Source organism: Euprymna scolopes, chromosome 37 (genome assembly GCF_053919585.1).
Source record: "Euprymna scolopes isolate OS-2025 chromosome 37, ASM5391958v1, whole genome shotgun sequence".
Lineage (NCBI taxonomy): Eukaryota > Metazoa > Mollusca > Cephalopoda > Sepiida > Sepiolidae > Euprymna > Euprymna scolopes.
The window spans coordinates 68,974,408-68,990,566 of NC_136518.1; the positions used below are offsets into that span (position 1 = coordinate 68,974,408).

The window sequence follows — 16,159 nt, forward strand, 5'->3', positions numbered from 1 at the left end:
GTAATTATATCGGAATCGGGAAACGTATTAAAATACTGCCATCAATAATATATATATATATATATATATATATAGTAAATATTTCGGATTCTGCCCTCACTATTGTCGCCCGGCCATCACCTAAAATAATTGACACAGCGCATAAAATTGAAAAATACTAGTGCCAGATTTTTAGCCCAGTGACAGGTAAACGTTATAAACAGATAGCTTAGAATAAGTAATTTATGCCAAATAAATACATAAATACGGTTACATGTGTTCACATTTTACATCCAATAATGATCCATAGACCCCTGCATTAAAATATAGTATAATTCCTCATTCGCCGCACTTTATCATAAGAAAAGTTTATACAAGATTTCATCCAGATCAACCAGTAGTTACCGAGAAAACCTCTTGTGTAAATGTTATATTGCGATGACTATGCCTTATTAATCATTTATTTGCATAGAACTGATATCATAATACTTGGTTCACTGCACCTTTGAATTGTAATTTTTATTGATTAAACACCTTTTATTTTCACGATATTTTGGCCGTTTTTCTTTTCGGCCGTTTATGTTTCGGCCGTTTAGCGTTTCAGCCTTCTTCGCATTCCTTATATAAAACTCGGGAACAATCATTGAGAAAGAACGGGTCTAAGTGGTTGAAAAACATGCACTGATCATCTAGATTTGCAAAGTTCGAATCGAGTTCTCTCCACATATACACGTTTGCGTAGAATGTTGGCAACCTTCCCGTAGGCCTTCCTGTAAGTAACTAATGTCTTTATAGAAAGAATTCCACCTCGATATATGCAAGAGCTATTGAGAAACCTATGCTTATAATAATACTAGCTGGACGTCCGATATTGCCCGGTCGTACAATACGCTTAAACATGATATTTTCATTTATGTAGTTTGCATATGTATTATTATAGAATCAATCCTCTATTGATTATTATATATTACGAGAAATAATTGGCTTGCTGGACTAATTCAAAAATAAATAAATAAATAAATAATGATAACGCTGTTCTATGAAATTCTGTCTGTGTTTGTTTACAATATGATGTCAGCTGATATTCGGGCTTGCCGACGAATGCACTGGAAAAGTCACTTCTAATTAATTTTTAGTTTTTAAATATTAAAACGAATAAATGATTTTCAGAGATTTTAAATGGTACATTTTCTTTTATCGTATATTAAGCTCATTAATGAGAATTTTTTTTAAACAAAATGGTAATGCACATCCGGTTTAACAGTGGATCATTCGATCTGTAGTCGAAGGCTCTACAACTCGCTATATCTCCATATGACAAGAAATCTGATTTCGTTGAAGAAGAAATGATTTATTGAGATTTTACTATATTCATTTGACTGTGTAACGTAAAATATTCCCTAGTAAAAATCATTCTTTTTTTATCTATAAGAAAGAAACACTATTTTTTAAAGATCGGACGTTTTGATTTTTGATACTTATTAGATGAATATTTGTACGAAAATTATCTAAGAACACTGACAAACATATAAATTACCTTTGTGTTTAATATGAAACCGATAGGCTCAGCCGTTTCGGAACCTATGAGGAAGGAATTTTCCCTCACGCACACAAAAGTGAAATTTATATAATAGTAGAGATAATGTAAAATGTGCGAAATAAATTATTATCAAATATTATTAAGATTAAGATTTTACTTCATTTTTATAGAAAGACATGAAAAAACGAATTCCAATAATAGTATCATTTGATTTATGGGGAATTAATGAATTACTCATTATCAAATATTATTAAGATTAAGCTTTCGGGTTTTTTTTATTTAGACAGATTTCGGTAAGATATCGTCAACCATACAATCATCTGATTTATACAAAACAATTACATTGATAAATCATTAAAATCAACTTTTTTTTTAATTTTGCGGATATACTGCTTAGTATTGAGGCATTATGTTACACAAACTCAGCGGTAGTAAATCAAATCGACGAAGAATTAGTGCAGTTATGATACAAGTGTTGAGTAATTCTTAGAACGAAGATGGCGGCGAAGAATCAATGATGCACGATTTCTAGAGTTAAGCAATTCTTGGTAACAAAGATGGCGGCGAACTGAATTAAATCCAAAATTCGCTATTTTTTATAATAAAGTTTAAAGCTTCTAATTGTCCTAACCTAAGTTATAAGAAAGATCGTGGGAATCATTGGGGCCATACTCTCACAGGCAATCAAAATATATACAATTTGCGCGGCCTTTTCTATGCCTTGTGCCATACTTTTGTAAAACCTTTGCTAAAGATTTTAATAAAATGCTCAGAATTTTTTTCCTACATAAATTAACCAACTAGTTTTATTCCGCATATGTGTCTGCGAAAAAAATTATTTATAAGCGAGATCGATAGCGAAATAAATACGTATATAGACAGAAAACAGTTCAAATAAATGAGTTTGTATTTGTGTCGGTTGATTGATTGGTTGTTCGATAGCGAAATAAGAGAATTAATAGATTGATTGATTTGTCGTCTAATAAATTAATTATTGTGGGATACAGTGAGTTACTGCTTGTCACGCGCGTTAATTAATCAGCACGTGGATCGATAGTTATAATTGAAATAAAACGGCATACGTATAGCGATGCATACATATATACAAGAACGAGTTTGGTAGCTATATACATATAAACATATATGCATGCCTAGCATATTATGGCAGGCAAGTTTATTGACCTGCCTCCGTAGATTGTTAAAAATTAAGTGGCAAGACAAGATACCAAACAAAGAGGTTTTAACCCGGTCAACGTTCCGACAGACCAGGTAACAGCAATGCAAGGTTTGTTTGACAGGTCATGTACCTGATTCAAGGCTTTGACAACATCTCCTTTACAGCGAACTGTCCAAAGGAAAAAGACCCGCAAGAAGACAGCGGAAACGGTTCAAGGACTATCTGAAGGTCTCCCTCAAATACTTCGGTCTGTATTCTAACTCATGGGAAAAATTAACCCTAGACAGATGTTCCTTACATGCCGCAATCACGGAGGGGTTACAATTGCTGAATGAAGCAATGAAGAACACTAGAGAAAACGTGACACTAGAAAAGACAGCGCAGTCAATATCTCTGGTACAGAATCACCCCACAGGTGTCCAACATAAGGGAAATATTTTAAAGCTTGAATCGGTCTAATACGCCATCTTCAGAACCCAGAGAGCAAATGTACGGTCATCTTCGCACGCGATGGATGAACATTATCAATATCATCATATAAATATACAAATATTGTAGCAATATATCAGAAGAAATGTTTATATTCCTAGCATGGAAGCGCATGCATATATAGGGAGATCCCAAAGTTACTCCCTATTCTAAAATAAAACTTTTTTTGCAGTAATTTTTTTCTCCGATTAGTGAATATGAGCAAAAGTATATTTCATGGACTTTTATTTAAACTTAAAGATGGGCACCATCGTTCGTCAGTAGCTTTTCAAGTTGAGTATGAACCGTATCAACTGATTTCACAAGATGGAAATAATAACTTTAGGTATTATCTTTTCAAGTACTTCCAAATTCCTTTGTTTGGTTGAGTAGACTTGTTTTTCCAACTAATCCAACAGAAATAAATTCGCAACGTGTTAACCAAGGACATATTACATCATTTGAATAAATTATAGTTATTGTAGAATAAATCACCCTGTGTATTAGTGATGAGAATATTTCAATATTTTCCTGAGTCCGATACAATCACCGATTCCCTACAAAATTCCTGATCCCGATATAATGAACTATTTTGGTATTACTAAATATCTATGTATGAAGTTGTAAGATTTTCCCGGTTATTGTAAGAACATCGTAGTAAATTATAGTTTGCTTGAAACATTGCTAGGAAAGAAATATGCGAAAGTTTGAAATGCCGAGAGCAATGTGGAAAACCCGGATCAGCAAAGGAAAAAAAAGGGAGGCAAAGCAGACAAACATAAATACATAACAAATGTAAGTACAATTATCTCTCTTACACTATAAATTACCCATATTTTGCTGCGGTACGAAAATGAATAAAAAATGTAAAAATATAAAAATCTTGGGGGCGCTGCTAGTATCAATAAACAAATAAATAATAAATAAATATATATATATATGTGTGTGTGTATGTGTGTGCATAAATATATATATATATATCAGTCTAAGTATATACTAGTGGATGAATAGATAACGTAATGAGGATCGATATTATAAATATTGTAATACTTTAATTCATTAGAGAAATTAGTTAGCTTGGGGTTGAATCTCACGATGATAGCCACACTAATGGAATACGGGAACTCCGCCCATGCGATAGCGTTACATTTGTCATAAAGTGAAATAGACTAAATATTATGTATTCGTTCCATGCACTGTAAAGAAGTAATGGGGATTTATATGAGTTAGTTATCACAATATCTGATTATCTCTACATTCTTTGCCAAAGGGATAATATTTTGCCAGTTTTACTGGACTAAACACTTTGTATCTAAACCTTAGCATGTGCGTGTGTGCTTGCATTTCTTCATTTATTTTCCAAGTGCATCTCATCCGAGACGACAGATAGCAGAGCGGCTCAAAGCGAATTGCATTTGTTTATGCACCGTTCTTTTATAGGTTTCTAACCAGTAAAAATATCTGCGAAGGGAGTAAAATAGAAAAATGTGAAATTGGAAAGCGTAATTCAACTAAAAGTGTGGTTTGTACGCATGTGCAAATATATATAATCAGACGTTATATTCTATTGATGTGTAACAATTCCTTATCTATCTGACGATAGCTTTAATAAGGAATATATCTGCAACGATATATGGTTTGATTTCGATTATAGCAGGTGGCACACAAGTCATTATTTTTTACTTTTGAAATCAGTATTATATTAAAAGTATAATATATTATATAATAGTCGATAGATAATTTATTCAGTAATGATGAACATGAAACCTGCATATTATACGACCCGGCAATGTCGAGTGCTCAGCTAGTCATATACCTCCTTTTCTTATACTTAAATTATAAGTCGATAATTCTAGAAATTCATTCTGTTTAATCTTTCAATTTTATCCAAGTATATCTGAAAGTATATATAAATTTCTACAAATATATAAACTTTGAGAAATCTCTCTCACTGTCACATGCAAACACACACTAACAAAAAAAATAAACTAGGAAATTCCTGGGCCTATCTCGCTGAAATTTCCCAGGGGCCTTTGTCATGGAAAGGTGCCGCGAACGAATTATTAGGGTACTATGTAGATGCACATCAATAGAGATTCAAATGAGATTGAATAGCGATTAAAATGGAATGTAAAAGCTCAGTAAGCAAAAGCGTACAGAAGTGTTATTTGTACGTATGCTCATATATATATATATATATATATATATATATATATATATATATATATATATATATATATATATATATATAAATATAGGGTGACCAAAAAACGGGCCAAAACTCTTATTAGGCCCTGTTTCTCAGTGTTTTGTCCGAATGAACTGAAACTTTGGTCATAACTAGTTTAATATATTCAAAACATCACATCAAAACATTAGGGTCTTTCCCCTTTTTCTCCGTTCTACAGCATGTGTTCTAGATGGCCTCCATTTAGCTTTTGTTTTTTCTTTTTTTTTGGGGGGGGGTCACCCTGTATATATATATATATATATATATATATATATATATATATATATATATATATATATATATATATATATATATATTATGACAGCCCCTTTAAGAAATTCGTTTCTTATCGTTGAGCATTTTCTGTTGAATTAAAAAGTCGGTCAATTTAGCTATTATACGTAGATCATCGTATAACGATTTGATCACTGTCTGTCTGACGTAATGAACATTTAAATTAAAATGTTTAAAATTCAACGCTATTTAACACGGTTAATAGTAGCCGAATGGATACAGTCTCCGCTAATCGAGCCAGAGATGTCTCGTGTCGCGGGGTTCGAATCGTTCGACTGGTAGTAATCGTGACACCCTGCACTGAAGAATCCCGAAAGGATGAAACACTAGTGTCTGTAGGTATTTAATTATTATAGTAAAAAAATAATTATGACAGCCCCTTTAAGAAATTCGTTTTTTATCGTTGAGCACTTTCTGTTGAATTAAAAAGTCGGTCAATTTAGCTCTTATGCGTAGATCATCTTATAACGATTTGATCACTGTCTGTCTGACGTAATGAACATTTAAATTAAAATGTTTAAAATTCAACGCTATTTCACACGGTTAATAGTAGCCGAATGGATACGGTCTCCGCTAATCGAGCCAGAGATGTCTCGTGTCGCGGGGTTCGAACCGTTCGACTGGTAGTAATCGTGACACCCTACACTGAAGAATCCCGAAAGGATGAAACACTAGTGTCTGTAGGTATTTAATTATTATAGTAAAAAAATAATTATATATGTATATATATATAATGATTATAATAATCATTAAATACATACGGACGCTAGTGTGCCATCCTTTCGGAATTTTCAGTGCAGGGTGTCACGATTAACACCAGTCGATAGATTTGAACCTGGCGACAGAGGTTATCTGTGGCTTCGTTAGCAAGACCGTATCTTTTAGGCTACCGTAAACCGCGTGAAATAACGTTGAAATAAAACATTTTTTTAAATATGTTTTTGATGTCAGTTAGAGAGATGTCATCATTATTTGATGATCTGTGCATGGGAGCTAAATTGAACAACTTCATTCAACTGAAAGCGATCAACGATAAGAAAGGAGTTTCTTAAAGGTGTTTACAGAATTAGTTACTATAATAATTATATATATAATTATGTATATATATTCATATATATATATATATATATTTGTTATAATAATATAATAATTATTACAATAATATAATATATATAGTCTTGGGAATTCGGGTCGTTGACTGTCATGGCTCTTGTGGGCTGCGACGTTGTTTGGCTGTGGAATTTATTATATATATAATTCTGTTCGTTTGTACCAATTTGTCATCGCCAATATATATATATATATATATATATATATATATATATATATATATATATATATTGGAGATAATATATATATATATATATCATCTCCAATATATAGATATATGTATATATATATACATATATATATATGCACACACACACACACACACACACACACATATATATATATATATATATATATATATATATATATATATATATAATTCTGTTCATGTGTGACAATTTCTCCTTCCCATAGTCAAAATAACAAAAGGGGCTGCAAAGCAATACGTTTTGCTTTCCACTCTGGTTGATGGAACCCACGCCATTTTTATTGTTTAGTGTAATGTGGATTTGTAATCAAAATGCTACATTTACACTGGAAGTTTTCGCAGAGACTTTTGGGCCAGTTAATAGGGATTAACAAGTATTAATATTAAACTAAAAAATGAGCAAAATTTTTATCAGATTCAACCATTTTTTTGACATGAAGCAACCCTTCTATGCTTACGTGTCATGATCTTTTCTGTTTCATCTGACGAAATATTTTAGATCCCTTCTAACGCTGTTATATTTTCACACTACGAACATTTTATAGTATCAAGACTCTGCAATTCAAATGTATGATTATCCAAATAAAATTAATATACAACCATTTGTAAAGTTGTACATATATAAATGTTGCGTTCTTTAAATATATCTTCGTTCGTTTATCAAACATAACTGTTTCTCTCGGTTTTCCAATTTTTTTTTCGATATTTATTCCAACCAAATTATCAGAGAAGATCTTAGCACCTTTTAACGAAGTTACTATCAACGCTGCGACAACGTTTTCTTCTTTAGGTGGCACAATCTGGAAACTTTTTCAGTCTCAGTAAATAATGCATGCATCTAGTAAGAGTTTCTGCACAGGAAATCAATTGTAAGGCAAGAGTTGCGCAATATCAACCAACGCTTTCATGTAATCCTGATTTCTCTCGTGAGGAGTAGTCCATGATTGCTAGAAACAATGCTGTGATAATCAGAGCACTGTACCACATCATGTAACTGTTACTGATACGGTACAACTTCGATTAACGTCGCTGTTTTGCACGGGTACCGGTGTTCTCAGCTTCGGAGTATATGTGTATGTTATATATGCACTATTGACTTTAAAAAATACAAACCAAATCGCCAATCCATCACGACATAAGACAATTAACCATAGTTTTGTCATATTTTTCATGCGCAGTGTTTTTTTTTATCTGTTTCGTTCACAGTCTATAACATGATGGTTGTATTTCTTTCGTTCATCTCTTTTGTTTACCTGTTGACTTTGTTCTTGTGAAATTTCCTAAAACATTGAATCGTTTACAGTACGTTAAGTCATGTGTTTTGTAGATTTTGCCATTTGTTGGTGATCCTTCACTATTTGAACCCTAGCTTATGTTGTTTTGTTTTTTTACATTCTTTTTATTTTTAAAATGTAAATTTATTTCAGTTGTCTCAAACGGTTTTCGGCGAGAGTCTGCATTTCGTCTTTACATGCTTATTCTTCACAACCTCGCGTCCTGGCTTCACATACGTCTATTCACTTGCGTGACTAAACTCCAACTCTCCTAATTCTAAACTTCCCGACATCTTGACCTCACTTCCGTTACGCCATCATTCAAAAAGCACACGCATCTCTTGCGTGTGACCTTTCCACGTTTGCCTCCTCGATGTTATTTTGTTTATTCAACCTAGCTTATGTATGTCAACATCTTCAGCTAAAACCCATTGCTACACTTTATTCTATAACCCGTAAATACCTACCAATATACACTATTATAAGAATGTAATTGAATAAATAGAAAAATAGACAGATAGAAAAAATTGATAATAACTAATCAACGTTTTATAATGTTATTTTCTCACACAACTGTTCATTAAGGCGACCTACTAGATTCTATTACACGATTACTGTAGCCAACACCAGTCAGATCCGCCACACAAATATACACCTTTCCAGGAAATATCAATAACTTATTATCCTTGATATTTAAATGGCTTTTATATTTGACAAGTGGAGACTCTTTAGTATAACAAGTAGCTGACAGAAGGAAATTGTTACAAAAAATCAGCCTATCGAAAGTATTTTCTGTCGGTTTTGTACGTGCGTTCAATTTTGCTAGTTTAAGTTATATAGAAGTGACTCTTAACAAATTCTTATTGAAAACACTTATCTTTCTGTCGATGTAGTTGAACGGAACTTTTTCACACTTAAACTGCATAGGGCTTTTTTTTTCGCATAATGTAGACACTTTTTACAAAAAAAAAACATTTTCTCATAGAAATGATATTAGTCACGTCCCAATTACGGGGTGGAACGATAAAAGTGTCGCCCTTGAAACGAAGACATGATTCCATTTCCGTTTGATGAAAATCATTTTTCTTTTTATTGTTGCAGATCATCTACTAGTTGTCCAGTTGAGTACAAATCCCAAGAGCGACAGAAGCCTTCTTTCATGCCTGAATGTGACACAATGTTCAACAAGCGAGATAGGAGATGCACCGCTGTACAACTCATGTTCTCTACCGATCCAAATTATGACAACAGGACCATTGCATCTACCCTCTAAACGCATCACTACATCGTAACGAGTAACAGGGCCGTGCCCAGGGGGATAAAAAAAACAATGTTTCAAGTCACGATTATGGTATTTGATGAGGTTTCAAGTGAGGGTCACATCATGCTACCTCACATCATTGAAGTCGGCTTGAAAGTAAACACCAAAGTGAACCTGAATGTGCTAAATAATGTGTTGATCCTCTGGTGCAATCAGGTTGCCGCTGGCAGACTCTGGATGTGACAGCAGGACTCCATGCAATCCTACAAGCCCAAAGAGAACCAAGCTTGGTTTCAGAAGGAGTGCTATGGTAATGTATCCTTCTCTCACTTGCCCAGTCCTCCCCCGACCTGAACCCGCTTGACTACTTAGTTTGGTTTTACATCTAGAACATCACCAACATGACCTCCCACAACACCAAAGTCAACCTGATCGCGGGTATCCAAGTATTTGCCGAGCTCCCGTCGACGCTTTTAGAAAAGGCATGCTCCCAGTTCCTGACCCGTATCGAGACGGTGATTTAGGCTGACGACGGCTACATTGAATAGATGTTGGGTCTACTACATAATCAAGTTAGCTGAATTGATTTTTTTAAATAAAAGTTTTAAAATAAATCCGTAGTGTTCGTTTCTTTTGTGGCGATACTTTTATCGTTCCACCCTGTATTTAAACGAAAAAGAACATATTCGGACGAGAAAACACCTGTTATTACCGATATCCCTCATCAAATCTCGAACACTAGACGTTGTTTCACATATGTTTCTGTAGCGAAATATACGGCATTTAGTGAAGCACATACTCAAGCCAGTAGAGTTTTTCGGTAGACTTTCTAGAAAGAAATTTGAAATTTGGAATATGCAATACGTCTGTCCTTCCTAAGGTTTCGGCTTGAAAATAGAATGGCGTAGGAATTTGTTTGAGATGATTTGTAAAAGACGGGGAAATATTCCATTGATGGGTTCGGAGGCTTGCTTATACCATCGACAGCGGTTGATATAACACGAACAGGCATCATCATCATCATCATCCAAATAATAATAAGATTAATAATGATAATGATAATGATAATAGTAATAATAATAATAAATAATAATAAAAATAAATTAATAATAATAATAATGATAATAATAATAATAAAAATAATAATAATAATGATAAAAATAATAATAATAATAATAATAAAAATAATAATAATATTAATAATAATGATAATAATAATAATATTAATAATAATGATAATAATAATAATAATAATTATAAAAATAATAATAATAATAATAATGATAACAATAATACTGATAAAAATAATAATAATAATAATGACAAAAATTATGATAATAATAATAATGATAAAAATTATAATAATAATGATAATAATAATGATAAAAATAATAATAATTGTAATAATAACAATAATAATAAAAATAATGATGAAAATAATATTAATAATGATAATAATAATGATAAAAATAAAAATAATAATAATATTAATAATAATGATAAAATAATAATAATGACAATAATAATAATAATAAAAAAATATTAATAATAATAATAATAATGCCAACATAATAATGATAATAATAATAATAATAATGATAATAATGATAAAAATAATAATAATAATAATGATAATAATGATAAAAATAATAATGATAATAATAATAATAATAATAATAATAATAATAATAATAATAATAATGCATGGATCCGATGATTCTATTGTCTTCCTTGGTGTCCCCGATTTATTTCTCGTAAAAATTCTTTGTAGAAAAACATCGGGGATTACCGGAGGAACCGCGTGAAGTTTGTCAACATTCTCAATGAAAGTGATTTTTCTGGAACGACCTAGGTTCGACCGTGCCATACCTACATTATCAGTCCATATCATTAACCACTAGATCACCGTCACGCCATCCCCCATCTTTTCTGAAAAGTATGATAATCTTATGTTGACGATTGGTTTCTCGTCACTTCTGTCTGATAGGTGAAGTTCATAATAGCTCTCTCTCTCTCTCTCTCTCTCTCTCTCTCTCTCTCACACACACACACACACACACACACACATATATATATATTTATATATATGCTTGCAAAGAGACCCGATGTTGTTCGTTAGGGAATGAGGATTAACGAATGCTCCACACACACACTCAGTATATTTATTTTCTTCGAAATCGGCGAAATCGTCCTTCTTCTTGTGTCGTGATAGCACTTGTCAAGTGCATTTGTGATGGTAAGCTTTATTAATTCTAGACAATTATCGGAGCTATTCCGATATAATATCAATCTAAGTACTCTCATGGGATTTACCTATATTTGTGTGAAGCTTTAAAAAAACATACCCAGCCGTTTTGTAGTACACAAGGAAAAAGAAAGTTAGACAGACTAACAAAATATCTGTCTGTTTTATATATAGAAAAATAATTATTACCGATTAATTAAACAGTTTTGTCATGAGTATATATATATATATTAAATCTATGTATCTATAAAAGTGAAATCGTGTGTATGTTTACCTATGTACATTTCCCTACCAAAGTACTCTGTCAATTTTAGATCTACAGACTCGATATTTGATATAACGGGGTATTGAGATTCGGGAAAATATTTTTAATTGGTTTGCGGCCAGACATTTGACTGCTAAGGCGTCAAAGTTCAACGTATTTACTTTAGAAAACTTTACCAAACTCCTTCCAATTTTGGCTCTAAACTCCTGAGTTCTTAGATGTAGGTTACTTGGACATAGATTAAACATTTTACGCCATGTGAGACCAAAACTCTGAATGTTAAGGGTAAAAATTGGGCTCGAGGTAAAAAAAAAAAAAAAATGAGCTCTGCAGTCTCTACCAAATTACTCAGCCAATTTCATGTTTAAAGATTTGAAATTTTACATAAATGGTATTCCGAAGTAGGGCAAGCTTTTTAATCAGTTTGAGTCGAAATTTGAGCTGTCAAGGGGTCAAAGATTGGGTTTTTGCGATCTCTAATAAACTACCCAGACAATTCTTGGTCTAAATATTTGAAATTTTACATAATGGGTATTCGGTCATGCGGCAAGCATTTTAATAAGTTTGGGGGCGAAAATTTCCTTGCCAAAAAGTCAAAGTTGAAAGAGATAACCTTTGAGATTCTACAAAACTCCTTCGGTATTTTTGGTCAAAACACTTGAAATTTAAGATGTACATAACTTGGACATAGTTCAAGTGATTTATTTTTATTTGAGACCCAAACAATAGATGTTAAGCGGTCAAAATTGGGGTCAAAATTTTTTAAAAAAATTACATATGCGGTCTCTACCAAATTACTTAGACAGTTTCTCGTCTGAATATTTGAAATTTTACCTAAAGGGTATTCACACATAGGGCAAGGTATGAATAGTACATAGGACCCGAGCAAAGCTGGGCTGAACTGCTAGTATATATATACGAAAGAAATAACATCGCTTACAAGCTTAAAAAAACCCCTCATAACATTGAAATAACTATAACTATATATATATATATATATATATATATATATATATATATATATATATATATATATACAATACACTAAAATATAATATTTTTCATTACGCGGATTACCGGAGTATTATTTTTTTTTTTAATCCATTAAATATAATATATTATGAGGAATAATTTACTCGGTGGACTTATTAGCAAAAAATAAAATAAAATAAATGAATAAAAATAATAATGATAATGTCGTTCATCAAATTCCATCTGTGTTTATTTACAATGTTACCGGTCAAGGTTACACCTGTGTAACGTAAAATATTCCCCTGATTTTTTTTTTAATCTTTAAGAGAAGTAAGACTATTTTTAAGATCTGTTTTTTTTTTTTAGTTTTCGATTCTTATCGGATGAATTTTTGTACAAAACATATCTAAGAACACTACCAGATATATAAATTACCTTTGTGTAAAAATTGTCAAAAAATAGGCTCAGCCGTTTCGGAACTTATCACGAAGATACTCATACATACACAAAGTGACTTTTATGATTCAAACGCTACCGTGTTTGAATACATGGTTAAGTGGCAGTTTTAGTCACTTAGAACTCTTTAAAGCTTCACCACTCACTCATTTGTTCACCAAATTTCAAACAATTATTACACTTTATAGATTACTATCTAAGCTATATTTTGAAAATTTTGTTTCAATTTTTGTTCAGTAAAACAAAATTTATGATGAATTTAGCGGTGCTCAAAATCGTAAAAAAAAAAAAACGTAAAGAGGTAAGCGATGTTTTTTAATGACTGTTTTCCATAGTAATCACGTAGCTTCAGCGACTACTGTTAGTACCAATTCACCGTTTTCGCGAAAAAAGAATTAACAAGTGAAACAGAGAAAATGAAACAATGAAAGAGAAATAATTGGCGGGAATTTATTGAAAGCAGACGAGTGCCGTACAATAAGAAGACTGAAATTAAACAAAGAATAAGTGAATTTAATGGAAGCCTGGAAAAATCATAGATTACAATAGAATAATACAAGCATGAAAAGTAATATGGTTAAGCTTAAACACGGAAAAGTATAGGACTTATATTGCAGTATTAAGGTTTTATTTTTAATTCAATTTATAATATTGTATAATCATTTCTTAATGTTGAAATATTTTAGTTATAAATTTATTATATTTTTAATAGAATATCTTGCCATTTTCTTTTCCCATTTTAAAAACTAGTCCTTTAATTTTACATTTTTAAGCTTACCCATATTACTTTTCATACTCACAATTTTCTATTGTTATATAATAATAGATATGCATCTATCTATCTATCTATCTATCTATCTATCTATCTATCTATCTACCAATCTATCTATTTAACAATCCATCTATCTATCTATCTATATATATATATATATATATATATATATATATATATATATATATATATATATATATATATATAAAATTAGTCTTTTTTGGAAAAAGAATTCCAGCAGAGTGCTCAATTAAAAGGAAAATCCAAATTGTAAGAGCGTATTTATATTTTGTGTACAGAAAGTTGTTAGTTGAGACAGATCATTGGTACCGTCGGTTTCAAGCCCGATAATAAGGTCCGTTTAAGGTATCCTTATCAAGCTCTCTTCAGCCAATATTCGTCACGGGCTTGAAACCGACGGTACCAATGATCGGTCTCAACTAACAACTTTCTGTACACAATATATATATATATATATATATATATATATATATATATATATATATATATATATATATATAGAGAGAGAGAGAGAGAGAGAGAGAGAGAGAGAGAGAGAGAAAGAGATTGGAAAAAACACGCTTTCCATAACCTATTTTAACCGAGAACGGGTGTAACCCTACTTCAAGAGTACTTAGAATTTATGTAATGGTGGGATAAATTAACGTATATGTAATAGTAAGAATGCAGCTTGTTTTCGTGATATGAACTTAAACTGTTCAAAAATTATTTTGGTCTCTATCAATTTTGATGACATTGATATACTCTCTTTTGTACTTATTTTTTTTTCGTTCACCTCTTACAAGGTATATCGCCACTTGAACATTAGTGGCTACTATTTAGGACTATGCCAAGGAAAGATTATAGCAGGCAGATCACCTCAATATTCCATAAGAATCTTTCACTTGGTGACACACGCACCAAAATTGGCACAAATAACGTTCAGAACATACCTTTTAAGAAAAGAACGTTAGCCATCAGAAAATTCAAGATATCTATCAGTTTTCAAGATGGCTGCAGAAGCAAGCCAGACAAATTTCAATTTTGGTGCTTGTATCGCCAAGAGAAAGATTGTTTCAGCAATCTGACCCACTAGTAACAAGTTGGTTTCCGTAACATTTACACTTTTGTATATCAGTACAGCAGGAAGGGGATTCCAAAGCCTAGTTGTTTGAGGAAAGAAACTGATTTCTGGCATTTAGGGACCTAAACACTGAAAGCGGGTCGCTTTGCTGCTAAGCGGGTTTGTCAGGGATATTTACGTCGACGGGGGCACAAGTTCGACGAGTTCATAAAATATCTTTAAAACGGGTACAGAGATGCAACATTGCGGCTATAAGACAGGAGTTGGAGCTTTTTTTTTTACAAAGTGGGACCAATTAGATTGGAAAGTCTTTTTAGTCCCTATCCAAGAGGGACAAATTTCAGGGGCTAGTGGTAGATGCACTAGTCCAGATGTGGCAACAATACTCCATGCGTGGCGAGTGGTGGTCTTGTAGAACTACAGGAGTCTCTTAGTTGTGAGTAGCCTTCTAGCTTGATAGAGGGAGCCCACCTTCTTTGCAGCAACATTCTCAATGTCCTAAATGTATTTATTCCTTGATTGAGATTGTCGGACTGACTTCCTCATCTTGGTTGTTATTGTTACAACGTTTCGGCCGTTTTGCCCTCCGGTGAATGGTTTGTTAGGAGTCTCGAACCCAACCCTTTATTATTATTACGGGGGTACCGTGTTCGGACTCCAGCTAGGCTTTGGGACATAGTTGCTGATTCTCTGATTTCACTGCCTTCGTTCAGGATTGAACTCAGAACCTTTGGGTAACTGTAAACTTTGATACAACGTCTAGGACCACTCGGCCATATGTCACTAGGACAATTCTTAGTTGGTTTTTGTTAAAGTTAAACCTA

The 16,159-nt window shown here is 32.3% G+C and overlaps 1 long non-coding RNA gene across 1 annotated transcript in view; it reads left to right on the forward strand.

Annotated features, from left to right (window-relative positions):
- LOC145261216 (uncharacterized) overlaps positions 1 to 10,155 on the forward strand; it is a 44,252-nt gene extending 34,097 nt beyond the window's left edge. Inside the window, exon 2 of the long non-coding RNA XR_013864427.1 lies at positions 9,382 to 10,155. This is a non-coding gene — a long non-coding RNA (uncharacterized LOC145261216). The remainder of the gene's footprint in view (positions 1 to 9,381) is intronic.
- The last annotated feature ends 6,004 nt before the right edge of the window (positions 10,156 to 16,159 follow it).